Below are 14399 nucleotides of genomic sequence, written 5' to 3'. Positions count from 1 at the left end.
GGACCACCATGCCCTTCCTGGGCACAGCCTCCATATTGATGGATTTACATTTGTGATTATTCTGAAGGTCAATCAGGAACTTCCTGAGGCATGATTCCAGTGCTTACCTGCATGACTTAATCAAGCTGGTCTGAGTGGGATGCTGCTATCTGGAATTTCACAGTGGTCCACCCAAGTGAGGCTGGAGGGCAGAGGCTCATAAGCCCCACTTTGCTACCTGGTCTTCTCAGACCTGGCTCAGTAACCCATCTGAACTCCCATTTCTTTCCTAGAGTGATTCTGGGCGGGGGCGGGGGGGGGGGGGGGGGGCTGGTCTGTGACTTCACTAGTTTTGGGTTTTGAAGGGGCTGGCCAGCTGGGGCTTTGCAGCCAACACCCCATCTACCCTAGCATCTTCACCAACATCACCAACTGGATCGATGAGATCCAGAGGCTCACATCCCTCCCTGAGCCCATGCCTGCTCTCCTCCACAGACCCAGTTTCCACAATAGCCTCCTCGCTAGAACCTTCCTCCCTCCCCTCCCTCAGCCTCATCAGCTCTCAGTGGTCCCGTCTTGGCTTTCTTGTCCACCAGCTGTGACCCCCACAAACCAAGCTTGAAAAACCAAATACAAACAAATAAAAGACTCATCCTGACCCTGTCTTTGGGCCCTATTGCTCCTCCTGATCCTCAGTACTCACCCTTCACTTGAGGTTTGTCATCTGACTCCCCGGACAAGGGAACAGCAACTGGCAGGAGCATTAGAGCGGGGGGTTGGGGAGGGTGGCAGGGGTGAGGACACTGGAGTCCAGCGGGGGAGAGAGAAGGGCGTCTCCACTTGCATGCACCACTCCTGCTGTGGAAGTGCACAGACTTCGGAGGAAGTACATCAGTTAGCTCCAGCTGCCATAACAAATATTACAAGCAATGTGGCTTAGACAACAGGAACCTTCCTGGCCCTCAACCCCACATGACAGCTCCCTTCTGGCCAGGGGCCCAGGTCAGCCTCCCAAGGTATCCACACACCTTCAGCAGTAGAAGCCTAGTGTCTCCTTTCTGCTTAGCTGGCTCAGGACTCAGTGACCCTGCCTATAAGCCTTGAAGCAATTCTCTCATCATTCTTCCTGCTAGTCTGCCTGTCACAGAGTCTTTCTGTAGCCAGTAGGATCCCGGGAAGCCTCACAATGCACTTGCCCCAGCCTTCAGAATCCCTGATAATCTGGTAAAGTTCCCCTTTAGCACATATCCAATATGGACTAGATGCTATTCAAAAGATTCAGGCCAAATTCTTTCCAATCCTGGCATTGCCCACATGTCCTGGATTCTCACTGGCAGATGAGCACAAATGGACTCACATGGACTCTCACATGGATACCACTTGCTGGAGCCAGGAACTTGCACAGGAACTCTCTCCCCTAGATGAGCTTGGAAGGTCTCAAGAAAGTGTCTTCCCAGCGTCCACACATTTCCTCAGTCCCTGCCTCTGGCTGGAGTTCTACCACTGAGGTACCACCATGCTTAGCCGTGTGTCCACCACCAGCATCAGCCCTTAAGAGCCCAGCAGTCTCTGGAAGGGGGAAGACTAGCATTCCCTCTCTTGGTGGTGAACTCAGTTATGGATCCTCAGGCAAGACTGCGCAGGGCCCTGGAGTCAGTGAGCTACTACCACACCATGAGGTCCACACACATTCTCCAGAAGATCAGGGGAGCTCAGGCAGTTCAGCTGCACTAGTAGCCACTCCACTGCTCCTAAGTTCTTATTTTCCTCCCAACCCCAGCAGTCCCAGGCTGTCTGTGCCCTGCGGCCTGGCCATCATACACCTCATTTCTGGAGTTAGGTGGTTCTCTGTCCCTCCTGGTTGTCCTTAGACCTCTAACCGGGGAATCCCAACACATACCTCTTCCTCGTAACAGATGGACCAAATGTCAACTCCAGCCCAGCCAGTTCCCATTGCCTGAAACTGACTCAGTGTTCAGCATTATCTTGGTCTACCTGCTTTTTCAAGATAAACGGAAGCCTAGCAGGGTTAAGTAGTTTTTCATACATGACATAGGTAAAAATTAGTGGGAACAGGAATTCAAATCTTGATCTTTCTTACAGAACTTGAATATCGTTGTTCTTTGTACTCCTGCAGACTGTACCCAGATGCCTGTTACCCTGTGTTCATTTTCCTGGAGTAAATAGCCAGAAATGCAATTGCTGGACCACATGGTAAGTATATATTTAGTTTTTTTTTTTTTTTTTTTTTTTAAGAAACAGACAAGCTGCTTTCCAGAGTGACTTTATGATTTTACAGTTCCTTTAGTAACACTATGAGAAATCCAATCTCATGGCATACTCAACTAACAAGTTAATTTTCATTTTAGCTGTTCTAAATCAACATGTGATTATTCTCATTGTGTTCCTAATTTGAGTTTCTTTAATGACCAGGAGTTTTGAACATCTATTCATGATTTACTTGCCAAACACGTGTCCTCTTTGGTGAAATGTCTCTTCATATCTTTCCCCATTTTCTAATTGAATTGTTCCTCTTTTTACTGAGTTTTAATCGTTTTTTATACACTCTAGACAAAAAACTTTTCTCAGATGTGTGACTTGCAAATAATTTCTCCAAACTTATAGCTTCTTCTCGTCCTTAACAGAGTTTTTCATGTAGGAAAATACCGAATTTTAGTAAAATCCAAATTTCTCTTTTTTTATGAGTAATGTTTTTGCTCTCATGTGTAAAAACTCTTCACCAAGCCCTAGGACCCAAAGATTTTCCCCTCCTTTTCTTATAAAAGTTTCAAAATTTAAAATTTTGTATTTAAATCATATTGAAAAAGAAAGAGAATTGGGAATCCAGAGCTCAGGTTTCTTTCCTCTTCTTTGTTACAACTGTGTAGGAAATTTGTCCTTAACTCCTGCCTAATATTCTCACAATTTCTAACGTTTTTCCCAACTTTAAATCTGAAAGATTTCAATGATATATATATTGGATAGTTTCAGAGTTTTACCAGTCACTTGAAGGGAATGATGTGTCCATCTAGATATTTCCCAGGCCTCTAGTACTCTTCAGTACAAAAATATCTTCTTATATGCATGTAACTTTTATTTTTTATTCTCTGGTTAACTACTCTGTGCCCTCTCCCTTGACCTTAGTTGAGAAGATTAGGTGAGATCAATTTAAAGAAAATCACAGTAAACTTAATTAAAAAAAAAATTAAGGGTTGAAGAAATTAACAACTTGGAGACATTTCTCACTATTTGAGCTTTTCTCATGGGAAAATATGATATTATTTTTAACCAGTAACTTCAAACTAGAGGAATGGGGATGTAAAATATTGTACCCTGGCACTCCAGAAAGGCAGGCTTTCTTGCTGATTCTTCCCCTTGTCCTGTCAATCAGTTGTTAAAAGAGTCTCATTCATGCCTCTGAGTAGAGTTTGAATGAGCCCTTCCCAGGGCCACTGACATACAAATGGAATTGTGAAAAAAATTAACCCACCTCATGTCTACAATCATTTTGTACTCTGTGAAAATCTTAGACCACAGAGGCAGATATAATTAAATCAGTCCAAAAGTAATTTGGGGAGACAGGCAACAGAAGGGAGTAACTAGAAATCATTTTACCATGATCTCCGACTATTCATGCAGAAAGGTGGGGGCAGGTAAAGTTTGCTGAGGAAAAAAAAAAATCTCTGGGTATGGATCACAGACTTCAGATGACCGATCATATTCTACTGAAGCATGGAACATTAGAAGTACAGTGGGATCCCATGCTTATGTCTTGTAGAGTTTTCAATCTGTGTGCTAGGAGGCTCTCAGTATTGTTAAATACCAGGGGTTTTAAGAGATATCCTGTGAAGTAAAAATGTTACTAATCTTACAATTGATCACTAAGAGAATATGATGATTGAATCTTCTTTCAAAAGTATTACCAACCCAAGTCAATAAGTTGATTCTGCTACTATTTGTTTTTTTTAGGTTTGACAGCTAAAATTCTCAAATAAAAATGACAGGGAGCATAAAATTATTCCCATGCTACTCAACTGAAACTGACCCACATTTTCAAGTCCTGATCAAAGTTATTGGTAACAAAAACCTGCAAGGAAACATCTGAGAATCAACATTTATTGAAGCACCTCCATGTAGTAAATAAATACAGTAAGAAAAAATATTCTAGTAAACTGAATGCATTTGGATAGTCTAGGAATGGAGTCAGCAGACAGTATCTCAAAGTGTTCCCAGGTCTGAAATTCTTTGTTAAGATTGTTCTTTAGTGAAAACTTTTGGCCTAGTAGGGAAAAGAACCTACTGTTTTTTTTGACAGACATAAATAAGAACCAAGGAACTGCAGTCCAAGTGCATGAAAAGGCATGAAAACACTTTTCCAAGTTAAGGATATTGTGCTTAGGGTGGAGTTCTCCAAAACTCTTGTACCTAAATGCATGGATTTCACGTGTGCAATGTAAAAGTCACCAGTATGCATCTCACAAGAACTAGTTTTAAGAAAATAATGCTACGAAGATTCCCGGTGAGAATCCATGGATTCTCCTCCCCAGCGTGCCCAGACCCTCCACTTCTCTCCTCTCCCGCAGCAACCTTATGGGACAGTTGCCTGTGTGCCGCGTGTCTGCACGCATGTGCACGCCCACTGTGGGCAGGCTGACGGCCGTTATCCAACAGCTGCTCCCAGCGTCTGTTCAGATTGTCCCCTCAGGAAGACAGGAGCTCTCGCTGCAATAAGAGGGTGGAGCCCCAACAGCTATCCTGGCTTGGGCGGAGGCGGGCCCTCATGGCAGCCTCTAGAATCAATTACAGGAACTTTGAGGTATTTGAGGTAAGGGAGACACATATTCTTCAATGCTCAGGTGTTCCCTTTCACCCTGGGGGTTACTTGTGCCCTTGTCGGTGTAGGGAGACTCCCCTAAAGAGTCTCCTTTTGAATATGAAAAGAAGGAACGTGAAAAAGAGGTAGCACAAGTCATTGGAAAATCAGTGAAAGTGAGTGAAGATCTAAAGTACATTCTCATAGTTTCACAGGTGACTTCCTTTTTCCGGTGAAAACATCAGTCAACACGTATGTTCAAACTGTACTCTTGTACCTGATGAGAGGAACTTTGCCAAATGTAGTAAAAGACATTGATTTGTAGTCTGATATCAAATCATGATTGACTGTCAAGCTTTGATGGGGTTTGTACGTATTTCATTGGTTGGTATGATAGATAGTCCAATGTGTGGGTTGGTTTTGTCTGTGGCTATTTGTGTTTGAGTTCATGCCTCTATTTTTGTGACAGGGTGTGAGGTTGGGTGTTGTATTTGGAGGGTGTTGAGATTGTAACACAGGCATCAAGGAGTTAGTGATTAGGTGTTTGTAGTTTGGTATTTGAGAACTATTTTTCATGTGCTTTTTTCACCCATGAATTTGGGGATTTGTATGTGTTGAATGGTAGATTTTTCATATGTGCAAGGGCAATGTTAGGAAAAGTACTGTTGTGTATTAGTTTGGGTGTACAGTCTATTTTATGTATTTGAGGAATGTCGAATGATCATTTGTGTACTGAGGGTATCATTTGTGTTTAGTGCTTGTTGTATGGGTCTGTGGTTTCTGTGTGTGTGGATTTCCAGAAGCTATGTATATTTTGCTATATAGGGGGAAAGTCTGTGGCTATTTTATAGGGCTGGTAGAGGTTGTTTATAGTAGTGTTTAGATGATTCTATATTCTGCAAGATGGAAAAATTAATTCTATGTGAGAATTTGGGAATGTGGGTAAGCATATACAGGTAGTGTGGGTAGTGTGTTTGAAACAAAGAGTATATATAATTATATGTTTGCATATTTGTAGTGTAATGGGTAATTGTGGTTATATTTGGGGCTTATGGAGAGTTGTGTGTATAGTGAATTTATGTGTGTATTCAAGAAGCACGGCCATTTGGAGAACTACTTGCTAGTGCTATGGATTTCTGTTTTTCAGTAGGGGCCTCCTAGGCTTATATAGTTTGAGAAGTAAGTATGTGTGTATCTGATGAGAAGGTGAGGTTCCAGGTTTATACAGGGGATTTAGTAAATTTCATTTAAGTGTATTAGAAATATGTGATACGCTCATTTGTTAGTATATGCAGATGTATGAGCCAGCTCCTACTAGCCAGGGATCATTTGGTATATGGAAGTTAATTCATAAATGGTTTCCTGGAGATATTTCTATGTGTCTTACTTGTGTGTACTGGTTTGTATGTGTCTATCATCAGATGCATGAATTATGAAAGTATTCATAATGTGTGGAGTGTTAGGAGTATCCAAGTGTATTTCTTTGGAGACTGCTAGGGTGTTTATACATGTGTGTTGTAGTAGGTAATAGGTAATATATTTGTATATTCATTGAAGATATATATACATGTATAGTGTCTTTCTATTTATATGTTGGGAGAGAGGTGAGGAGTTTGTGTTCTGGAGAGATAGTATAGTGTATCTCCAGCATTCTTGCCTGGAGTATCCCTATGGACAGAGGAGCCTGCCAGGCTATAGTCCATGGGGTCACAAAGAGTCTGACATGACTGAGCAACTAAGCACAACACAGCACGGCACAGCCTTTTATTCTTTATATTGACTAAGAATGGTGTTTCTTTCTTAATATCTTTTTTTTTGGGTTGTTCATTGCTTTTATATAATGACTTCTATATGCTGATTTTATATCCTGCAACTTTGCTAAATTCATTGATGAGTTCTAATGGTTTCTGTTGCTGTTGTCACTATTGTTTTGGAAACTTTAGGATTTTCTACATATATGATCATGTCATCTGCAAACGAAGGTAATGTTACTTCTTCCTTTCTGATTTTAATGCTTTTAATTTCTTCATCTTGCCTAAGTCCTCTGGCTAGGACTTTCAGTGCTATGTTGAATAAAAGCGGTGGGTGTGGGCATTTTTGCCTTCTTTCTGATGTTAGAGTGAAAGCTTTCAGTTTTTCACTGTTGAGTAATATGTTTGCTATGGTTTTTTCATATATGCCTTTCTTGTGTTGAGGTATAATCCTTCTATACCCAATTAACTGAGAGTTTTTATCATGAAAGAATATTGAATTTTGTCAGATCATTTTCCACATCTATTGACATGACCATATGAGTTTTTCTTTTTTTCTCTTTTTTTTAATTTTTATTTTATTTTTAAACTTTACAAATTGTATTAGTTTTGCCAAATATCAAAATGAATCCGCCACAGGTATTACATGTGTTCCCCTTCATTTTGTTAATGTAGGGTATTATGTTGATTGATTTGTGTATTTTGAACCATCCTTGCATCCCATGAATAAATCGCACTTAATCATGGGGTATGACCCTTCTAATTTATTCTTGAATTAGCTTTGCTAATATTTTGTGGAGGATTGTTGAGTCTGTGCTCATTCCAGATATTGACCTATAATCTTCTTGTAATGTCTTCGTCTGCTTTTGGTATCAAGGTAATGTTGGCCTTGTAAACTTAATTTGAAAGTGTTCCCTTCTCTCCAGTTTATTTGGTTGAGATTGAAAAGGATTGGTATTAATTATTTAAATTCTTGGTAAGACTCACCAGTGAAGCCATATGGTCCTGGATTTTCTATATTTTTATATGATTGATTCAATCTCCTTTGTTATTGGTCTGTTCAAACTTTCTGTTTTGTCTTGGTTCAGTGTTGATAGGTTGTATGTTTATAGGAATTTATCTGTTTCTTCTAGGTTATCTACTTTGTTGACATAATTGTTTATAATAGACTCTAATGATTCTTTTATTTCTGAGACATCATTTGTATTGCCTCCTCTTTCATTTCTGACTTCATTGATTTGTCTTCACTCTTTTATTTTAGTTAATCTGGCTAACAGTCGGTCAAATTTATGATTAAAAAAAAACACCACTTTTTAAAATTTCTATTATTTTTCTATTCTCTAATTCCTTCTGCTAAATGTGAGATTAGTGTTTTAATTTTCTATAGTTCCTTGAAGCCTAAAATTAAATTGTTTGAAGTTTTTCTTACCTTTTAATGTATGTATTTACCACTAGGAACATCTCCTGTAGTACTGCTTTTGTTTCATCCTGTAAGTCTTGGTGTGTTGTGTTCCATTTTAGTTTGTCTCAATGTACTTTCTAATTTTCCCTTGGTTTTTGTCTTTGACTCAATATTTTTTTAAAAAAGTGTCATACAGTATTATAAATATAATTGAAATTGGTGTGTTTTATATATGATGGTTAAGAAAATAAATCCTAAGAGTTTTCATCACAACAGAAACACTTTTTTTTTTTTTATCCGTATGAGATGATGTTCACTAACTTTCTTGTGGTAATCATTTCATGATGTATGTAAGCCAAATAATCACACTATATGTCTTAAAATTATGCAGTGGTCAATGTCAATTTACCTCAATAAAACCAGAATGGGGGGAAAGAATGTACTGTTTACTTTCCACATATTTGTCAATTTTCCTATTTTCTTACTCTTATGGAATTTCTTGTTTCATCCTACTGTGGTCAGAAAAGATAACCTGAAATTATTGCAGTCTTTTAAAATTTTTGCTGTATGACCAGAAGTGGTATTCCTGGATCACATGGTATTCTAATTTTATTTTTTTGAAGAATGTCCATACTATTTTAATATTGGTTGTACCAATTTACATTCCAAACAGCAGTGCACATGCTTTGTTAAGTGATATCAGATGTACACTCTGATTCTAAAGAACACCTGTGAGGTCTATGTGGGGGTCTCTGTATGATGATCTGAAAGAACTCTGGGTGAGATTGCTCCATGTGGGTTTGTGAGGGGGTCCTGTGTGTCATTAGGGTGGGTAAATGTGTGTCTGTCAGAGGGCTTTGTGTGGGGTCAGTGTGGATTTGTGGGAGATTCCTGAATAAGGTTAGTGGAGTCCCTGTATGGGGTTAGTGTGGGTCTGTCAGAGGTCTCTGTATGGGCTCAGTGTGGGTCTGTGCAAGGGTTCCTGTGCAGGGTCGCTGTGGGTCTGTGGGAGATCCCTATGCAGAGTCAGTGTGGGTCAGTGGGAGGTCCCTCTCTGGAGTGAGTGTGGGTCTCTGGGAGGGCCCTGTGCAAGGTCAGTGTGGGTGTGTGGGAGGTTTCTGTTTGGGGACACTGTGGGTCTGTCAAGGGTCACTCTCTGGGATCAGTGTGGATCTGTCTAGGTCTCTGTGTGGGGTTTCTGGGGGCCGTGTGCTGGATCAGTGCAGGTATATGATTGGTCCCTATCTGGGGTCAGTGTGGGTCTGACCCACTCTTTGAGGGGGACCCTCCATTGCTGTCCTTTCTGTACCTCACGGCAGGAGAAGGGCAAGGGCCTCTCCACATCTGGTTCCTTGCTGTTCTCTCAGTGTCCCTTCTGTGTCATTGCTCCAGACAGGCACCTTAGTTCCAGCTCCCCCGACTCAGCACTCACCTCTTGGCGCCCCTGAGAGGACCTGGCATGAGGCGGGCTCAGGATCCATGCTCTGTGCTCCCCTCTCCTGAACTCTGGGGGGCACTCGATGCCTAGGATGCAACCCCTTCCCTCAGATCCTGGCTGAGCCGCCATGCTGACCATGGAGGATGCGGTGCAGAGGTAGGACTAGTCTCTAGGGAGAAAACACAACACAAGCAGGCCCTTGTCCTCTGTCCCCACAGCCCCAGGCCTGGTCCCACATGTGGGGGTCCTGACAGGCATGGAGGCAGGGCCATTCCCGCTGGCTCCTGGATCAGGGACCCCCTCCAGGAGCAGGTCTCTCCACCATGGGAGTGACTGTGACATAGAGCCCCCAGTTGTTCTAGGGGATTGCTCTTGTCTCCCTACTTTCCTGTGTGGGCGGGCCCTGGGAGGAAAGCTGACAGCACCCTTTTCCTCCACAGGTGACTTCCTGCTCGGTGACACATCCTGTCTGCTGGTCTCTTCCCTCTCCAGGTTCTGGGTTGAGTGAGGCTGAGAGCAGGTGAGACTTGCTATGACCCCTGCACATCCCTGGGCCTGTTGAGCCCCTCACCTGTCCCTTGGGAGCCTCCTTGGGCCACACGTGCAGATAGAAATCACATACCACGAGTCTGTCCTGGGCTCCCCGTCCTGTGAAATCTGATTATTTACATTGTGGAGAAGTGCAGCTTCCCTTCTTGGAGGCTCCATTGCCTCTGGCAGCCTGGCCCTCTGTGGAGGAGCTCTAGGAATTCTCCCTCTGTCTGAGCTCTGGGAGCAGCGTAGAGGGGAGGCCTGTCTGAGGTGGGGCCACCAGGAGCCACCGGGCCCCTAACTTCTTTCCTCTGGCCTGTAGATGGTGGTTGGACACCACGGGCTTTTGGTCACTGCACCGTCTATGGACACCTCTGCCCCCTGCCTCCTTCCCTGCATCCCACCCTAGGGGCACAGCGTCCTGCCCTCAGACCATGACGTGATGCCACACACAGCCAAGAACCTGGCTCATTTACCCAGGGGAGGTGGGTGCTCTGAGCAGGGCTGTCCTCTCCTCTAGGACAGGGATGGAATGGCCCTTGGGGGCCTTCATGATCGCCACCACCCAGTCTCAGACTGGGAGTGTGTGGTCCTCAACCTTGCCTCTGCTCCAGAGCACGAGAAACACAGAGGTAGGGTGACAGGCCTGGTGCATCTCATTCCAGCTCCTTCTGGAAGAGGAGGGGCTTCCAGGGTAGTTTCATCTATCCCACCATGACATGAGGACAAGGTTTCTCCTACCTCGAGGGGCCAGCACTGCCTGCAAATGTCCCTCCTTATTCTGACATGTGAGTTTGTCTCTGACACTTTCTGAGCCTGAGGGGTATTTCATCCTCTGAATACCGTTCCCCTACAGCCCCACAATTTCCAGGTAGAGAGAGAGCAGAAGACAGAGCCAAATCCTGAAAAGGGGGAGGTCTTTAGATTTAGTTCACCTTGATATGTTTTAAATGCTATTGATTGTTTCTGTAATGCTGAGATGATGGAAACAGAAGTTGCAGCGAAGGAATTGGGGTGAAAGTAAGTCTCCACTCTGGGGTCGACCTCCCTCCATGGCCCCATCCCACCTGGAAGCCAAAGCAGGCACCTGGAAAGAGTGGACCATTATCCATTGCCTTTCCCCCAGCAGGGCACAGACAGAGGCCACCAGATCTCATAAGAAAAAACATTTCAGGAACAAAAAAAAAGAAAAAGTGTGGTAACAGGAAGCTATTAGCACACACAGTATGCACTGATATGAGGGGGAAAAAAGGGTCTCTGCAAGATAAGCATTTTTTCCTTGGAGAAGTTTTGCTACCAGGGATACTGTGAAAAACATGTTCTGATTGAACAAAAGAGGCATATTTCTGAAGAAGACAATGCCTTGGAGAGTGGAGGGGACAGCCTGGGACACTTGTTACTCGAGCCATGCTGGCAGGCTCTGCCTGGAAGGGGACCTGGCTCCCTGGGTGGGAGGCCTACTTGCTATCCCTGGAACTGGCCCGCTTATTCTCTTTTGGAGAGCTATGGCCCATGGGGGTAACTGGGTAATCACAGGCTATATCTCTTCTCACTCTTGTGTGTTCTTGGGTGGAGAGAAAACTTTGGTTGCAGTAATGGGGACCCAATGGGTCCCAGAGTTCTGTTTTGTACCAATTTAACTCCAAGGCATGAGGTCCATAGTGAAGCACCATCTTCTCCTTTAGGATCTGTCCAACAGCTGTCATGAGAGTTGGAGCTCAATAGCCCTGCTGTCCGTGGTCGATGTGTTTTTGACTGCCTCTTGGCTCTGGGCTGTGGCTGTTTCAGGTTTGTCTTTTTGCTGTGGCTCTTCTAGTCCTTTGCATTTACTGGGGGAAATACACTGCAGAAGGAGATCAATCCTTTTTTTTTGAAGCAGCTTTCTGAAAGAACCTGTCCCTTCTTCAGCATTAAATGTCGAAACTTGCTTCTTAGGGACTCTGCTGATTCCTTTTTCTGGCCAGAGCGACTAATCCCTCTGACCTGGTAGCCATTCATTCTGCCAATCTTTTTTGTTGCTGCCCTACTTTGGGACTTCTATATGTCTCTCACCCTTCAGTGGGGACACACTTCTGGCTCTTATATTTGGGCTTCCATCTCAGGGCCAGCTGCTGCCCCTGGCTGCTCCCTCCACACGATGTAACATCATAGAGCATCTGAGAATTGGACGTGGATGTGTCTTCTCTGGACAAGGTTTGGGAACAAGACAGAGATTCCTGAGAAGCCAAGATGTTTGCAGCAAGGAACATATCTGAGTGACAGTCTTCAAGAAGTGTATCCATGGTACTGTCTTGAAGGAGCAGCCTGGTGGCCCAGATTCAATTCTGATTCTGCTGGTCTGTGAACCTTGAAACTCAAGCTTATGAAAATGTGCTTCAAATTTTAGATCTTCTGAACTTGAGGCAAGAGACTTTGTATTCAGTGAAGGGTTTCTACTGGACCTTGGAGATCGTGGACTCTTCAAATTCATATTAATGAGTAGGGATTTGACCCACACACTAGGTTCCAAAGTACCTTTTCCAGCAGGGTCTCCTTCCACAGACTCTTGTTCCCTGGAAGATGTGGAACATTCATCAAGGTCCACTAATGTCATGATAGAGTAAGATTCTGGGGAGGCTCATCCCCCAACTTCCTACTGTGGTTCATTGCTGGCCATTGCTGAACTACAGCTGGGCTCCAAGTTGCCTTTGTCAGCCCCCATGACAGCACTGTGCCAAATTCTGATCCCTAAACTGTATGCTGCGGCATGAGAAGTTGGTTTGCTTTCCTGTGCATTCAGAGGGATCTCTGAGGGCTTACGAATGTCACCAGCTGTGGGTCCTCCCAGAGCCCCTGGGCTTCCTCACTCACCTGTGAAGGAGTGGGGAGCGGCCTCTCCAGGGAGGGATTGGCCCCTCTCGTTACTACTTTCTTTCTTTCATGGGGCTAAGGAGCTTTTCCCAACCCTTTGGTTAATAGGGCTATTGAGGGGTCCCCAGATTCACAGGTGGCCTTCAAGGTGGACCCTTGAGCCTTTTTCACCTTCAAGCTAACTATGAGTTTGAGGACCTTGAAGCTAGGTCCCACCTGTGTCTCACCCTCAACTTTACTACATGTGTTTCCAGCTTCTGTTGCATATCAGGACTGACCACAATAGACTCATGGGAGGTGTTCATGGAGGCTTCCCCATCCTGAAAGCAGTGTGGATTTTCTATCTCCGTGGGAGCATGCATCTCTCTCAGAGTGTCTAAAAGAAGGTTGTCAGCAAATCTTGAAATATAGACATTCAACAGGGATCTCACTCTCGTGGATCTCCTGTGCCTTCCTCCTTATAAAGACTCCTGAGACTTCTGGATGCTTCCTGCCTACTCTCAACTCTCTTACTCAGGTTTCACTCTTGGATTGTTCACTGGAGGGTTGGCTGAGATCAGGTACAGATCTTTGAGGATCCTCCTCATACTCTGCCCTACATCATAGTGTCCCTCTCTCCCTGGCGGGATTTGTGCTGGGCACTCGGACCTCATCTTCTCTGTGTCCCAGCTGATTTTGCCTAACCTGTGGAGGGCCTTGATGGCCCCTCCCTGCACCTGACAAGGCCTTGTGGATTGATCCTGAGGCTGCATCAGTTTCTCAGATGCTTGCATTCTGCAGGGCAGGCCACTCTCTTGGTGCACCAACCTTTAAGAAAACTAATGTCACAGTACCTCCAAAATATCAGGTCTGATCCTTTCCCTAGGAAGGATGGAGGCAGAGCTGTGTGCCTGGCAATACCTATTTTCCTGGGAAAGGTTGAGAGTGACCTGGATAAAGACTTGCTGAGATTTCTTAACTAAAGAGGGGAAGTTCAGCCTCTTTTTCCAAAAGTGACATTCCAGGTTTTCAATTGCATTTGAGATGAAAGATGTGCCTCATTTGGGACTGTAGGGAAGATGTTTCATAGGACCCAATCTGGTATTGAGAAGATGGTCAGACTTGGAGAGAGGGTGATTGATGGACAGTGTTCTCTAACTGTGCCTGAGGTCATGCTTGACACATTCAGAGTAAAGGGTTTGGGTTGGGCCTGAATCTCCATGTGAGCCTAAGGAGGTGGCTGACAGTGAGGTAAGGTTGGAGTCAAATGTTGGGGTTGGGCCTGGGTCTCCATGTGAGCCTGAGATGCTAGTGGTTGACATGGGGACATGGTTAGAGTCAAGGGTAGGAGATGGCTGGGGTCTGTATGAGAGGCCGAGGTGGTTGTGGTTGATATTGGGCCATGGTTGTTTTCAAGTGTACAGGTCGTACGTGCATATTCATGTGAGCCCAAGGTGGTGGTTGAAACTGGGGCATGGTTGTAGAAAAGAGTAGGGATTTGGCCTGGGATTCTATGGAAGCTTCAAGTGGTGATTGACATTGAAGCAAGGTTTCAGACCAGGGTAAGGGTTGGACCTGTATCTCTATGCGAGCCCAAGGTTCTGGTTGAAACTGGGCCATGGCTGTAGTCCAAATTTGGGGTCAGTATTGGGTCTC

The 14399-nt window shown here is 44.3% G+C and overlaps 2 pseudogenes; one reads left to right on the top strand and one right to left on the bottom strand.

Annotated features, from left to right (window-relative positions):
• The window catches only part of LOC147365519 (putative serine protease 47), a 39026-nt pseudogene extending 33998 nt beyond the window's left edge, over positions 1-5028 (top strand).
• A 4461-nt stretch (positions 5029-9489) lies between these two features.
• On the bottom strand, positions 9490-14219 carry LOC147365518 (spermatogenesis-associated protein 31E1-like; annotated as a pseudogene).
• Positions 14220-14399: the final 180 nt, after the last annotated feature.

Source organism: Bos grunniens, chromosome 9 (genome assembly GCF_055505025.1).
Source record: "Bos grunniens cultivar Pamir isolate PY7600 chromosome 9, Bosgru_T2T1.0, whole genome shotgun sequence".
Taxonomy (NCBI): Eukaryota; Metazoa; Chordata; class Mammalia; order Artiodactyla; family Bovidae; genus Bos; species Bos grunniens.
This window is presented reverse-complemented; position numbering and strand designations above follow the sequence as displayed.